The 3,949-nt window shown below is 36.5% G+C and overlaps 1 pseudogene; it reads left to right on the top strand.

The window, feature by feature from the left end:
• Nucleotides 1-6: 6 nt before the first annotated feature.
• On the top strand, nt 7-3,530 carry LOC121789780 (annotated as a pseudogene).
• Nucleotides 3,531-3,949: the final 419 nt, after the last annotated feature.

Here is a 3,949-nt window from a genome sequence, read left to right on the forward strand (position 1 = left end):
GCGTTTGAGTTCTTTTCACAAGCTGGAAAGGTTGGTTAAGGATATGATAGGGACACTTTTGATTTAATGATCTAGAACTCCCTTTAGTTTCCTCCTTGTAATGCCACCATTTGGTGATTTTTAACACGATATCACCGGAGGCAATTGGCTCATGTAATTGGTTACAAATTTCCTCGTGTTGAACCTTGTATCCTAAAGATTGTATTATATTTTTGTTGACCTCCAAGTTCAATACATCTTTTTCCCCATTTTGATATTACGATAGCATGCAATTATATCATGCTTGCCTGTTTGTATGTTCAGGTCAGGGATGTTAAATTGATTATGGATCGAAACTCGAGGAAATCCAAAGGAGTTGGGTATGTAATACTTAATTTGATTTTTCCTTTCACACTATTAAATTTGTATATTGTGTTGTAGTATGAATTGTTGTTTTTCCAGTTATTGTTAGGGATAGGATGCCTTTTACTTCTGGAGACTTGATAATTCCACCCTATACTATATCAAATGAAGATAATAAGGTTCAGCATTGTATCTTTCTGTGTCTAAGTCCATTCCTTAACCTGCTACCTGCATGCTGGAAAAGCTTGATGTGGATGTCCATCTTCTGCTTATGTGGGATGTCCTCCGCTGATAGCCTGATAGTGGACTTAGAATAAAAAATAGAATAAAATAAACTAAATCATTTATTTTGCAAGACGGCTTAAATGTACTGTGTTTATAAGTCGTCATAGCCTTTACTTGTAAACGTCTGTTCCACACAATTAAGATTGTTTACTGTGATTGCAGGTACATTGAATTTTATGATGCTATGTCTGTACCAATGGCTATAGCTTTGTCTGGGCACCTATTTCTTGGACAACCTGTAATGGTGAAACCTTCAGAGGCTGAAAAGAATCTTGTTCAATCAAACACTTCTGCTGGTGGGTCAGTTACTGGACCATATGGTGCAACAGACAGGAAGCTTATGTAGGAAATTTACATTTCAACATGACAGAGTTTCAGCTCAGACAGGTAATATCTTTATGCTTCTTCCTGGTGTTGTTAATTTATCTGTCATGCATTTGGTTGTACTACCATTAGGTCCATTATCACAACTAATGAGTAACCTTTTCCATCTTAACCCACCATTAGTGGGACTTGGAGATTTGTTTCCTTTACTTTTGTTCTGCTATGGTCTTATCCATTTTGTTGTCTGTAATATCTTTTAGCCGGGCCTATAAATATATATTTTTTCGTTCTAATGTCCAAAGATTGATCTTTAATACTCTTGTAGATATCTGAAGCTGTTGCATGTTGTTGCTTTGTGTCATCTCTTGGAATGTCCAAATATTAATTTTTGATACTATTGGCCTATTTTTGGTTAATCACCCTTTATTATTATTATTATTATTATTATTATTATTATTATTATTATTATTATTTATTTGTAAATGTAACTATTGACTATTGATCATTTGCAGATTTTTGAGGCTTTTGGGCCTGTTGAGCTTGTTCAACTACCAACAGATCCTGAGACGGGACATTGCAAAGGTTTCGGGTTTGTCCAAGTCAGTATTTCCTGCATGTTGACTGAATTAATACTTAATTATCTGTCGATGGGATATTCTATATATTTAAAATCTGATTTACTTATCTATACATTATTACAGTTTGGGCAACTTGAACATGCAAAGGCGGCCCAAAGTTTGAATGGGAAGCTAGATATTGCTGGTCGGACCATTAAGGTAATTGGGCTGGCTGTTAGATTTCCATGTTTTGAATGGTAATGACAGTCTCTTCAGAACAGTTTCTGACACCTAAAAACTTAATAGTTTTAGGAAGAAAATTATACACAGTTTCTGGTTGTCATACTTTTTGTGTGTGTCAATTTTAGGTATCCTCAGTTACTGATCATGTCGGAGTACAAGATTCTGGAACAAAAACTGCAGATTTTGATGATGATGATGGAGGTGGTTTGGTAAGTGAAGAATTTATCGCATTTCCTGGATGATAATATTGTTTTGAGAGATTTTTGTTATTGTTCTTAGGTTTGCAATGGCGGTTCCTAACATATCCTAGTTAACATTGCTTTTGAATTTTGAATGACGAATTAGTCTTAACTTACTCTGATGTACATCCTTGTCATTTCTTTTAATCTTTGAATCGGCATTTTTTGTACATTACAATGTTACAAAGCCCCATTATGAAAAATGTCATTAACACTTTAATGGTGTATATTGAATATGGTGGAATGTGGAAACCAAATTACTTATCCAGAGTAGACATCTTTTCTTCAGATGCTCTTCTGGTGAGTGACTATCAAAGAAAAAGCACAACTATAATGTAAACTAGAGGAATGATCAATTTTGCACTAAGAATTCATGTTCGGGCAATTTAAATTGATCTCTGCTTGTTCATGGTGTTGAAATTTTAAGTTTGTTAGTTTTTATTGGAGTTATTAAGGAATGATCATTATTGCTGCTCCATCCAACATGAACCTGGTAACATCTTTTTATATGGTTGTTTCATTGTCAAGTCTGTAATCTTTGCAGGCTTTGAATGCTCAATCCAGAGCTATGCTCATGGCAAAGCTCGACCGCAGTGGTATAGCTTCAAGGTACGTATGCAGGATTTTGTTTGGTCAGTAGTTTCCTTCTGGTTTTTGTTGAATGTTGAATTGATATCTCTTCCACAGTCTTGTAGGGACCCTTGGAGTGCCTGCCTTCAATGGAGCGGCTCCTTCACAGCAATCTATCACCATGCCCATCAATCCAACAGCAGTCCTTCCAAATGCAGTTCTTCCTGCCCAGGTTGTTTCTATGGCTCCAGAACCTATTGGAACACCCAGTGAATGTTTGTTGTTGAAGAATATGTTCGATCCAGCCACTGAGGTTAGTGTTGCTGTATATTTCTGGTCTCAGTGAGACTTGTATCTCTTCTTACTTGCTGCTTGTTAGTGATTTATTTTGTTATCATATTGCAGTCTGATCCTGAGTTTGATCTGGACATTAGAGATGATGTGCAAGAAGAATGTTCCAAGTATGGTCGTGTGAAGCATGCATATGTTGACAAGTAAGGGGACTCACTGACTTTACACTTCTTTTGAAATGGCATGATTGACATCCAAAGATTGTACTTTGTTGACCCTATGATTTTATTGAACATGGGCACAGTGGTCTCTCCTGTTCCCCCTCTCCAGCTTCCTCAGCCCAAAATAATTGAAAAAGAGAGAAATTCGTGTTCCATATGATGTGTTTTTTAATCTCTGAAGAGTCGAGTACAATTTGAGCAATTGTTTTAGTTGTTAATTCCTTTTGTCAGGTCTCAGTTGTTGCATGTTAATCCTAGTATTGACCTGCACATGTTGTTACTGAAGTAGCCATTGTTGCGCTGGAAATCTAATTATACTTGGTTTACTTACAGGAACAGCGCCGGTTATGTTTATTTGAGGTTTGAAAGTGTGGAAGCTGCATCACGTGCTCAACAGGCAATGCACAAGAGATGGTTTGCTCGCAGATTGATTTCGGCCATATTCTTGTAGTTTTCTGCAACAAGTCACCGTCTTTCTCCTTGAATGTGTGATTATATATGTTAAATGTCTTGGGTCCCATTTACTGTCTGAATCTTTTTTTTTGGGGTGGGGGGGGGAGTTGATCCTTAGGTGAATGACACCTAGTCTGTGGTTATCATGTTTTGTCACTTGAATAGAGACATACATATCTATGTCTGTCCTCGTACAGCATTCAAAAGTCTTAAAGCCCATTTGGTGTAGCTTCATACAGAACTAAATTTTCGAGCATACCCAACCCTCTTCCAAAGAATGCCCTGACTGAGTTGATTGTAGTTGCATAATAAAGAAGAATTTGGATTTTCTGTTCAATATAGTTAGTTCCACTAGTATGTTTTAAGATACTTGTGGAAGTTCTACTTTTTCGTTTGTGAACTTACTAAAACATGCATTTGGCTT

The sequence above is a fragment of the Salvia splendens genome, unplaced genomic scaffold (genome assembly GCF_004379255.2).
Source record: "Salvia splendens isolate huo1 unplaced genomic scaffold, SspV2 ctg337, whole genome shotgun sequence".
Taxonomy (NCBI): Eukaryota; Viridiplantae; Streptophyta; class Magnoliopsida; order Lamiales; family Lamiaceae; genus Salvia; species Salvia splendens.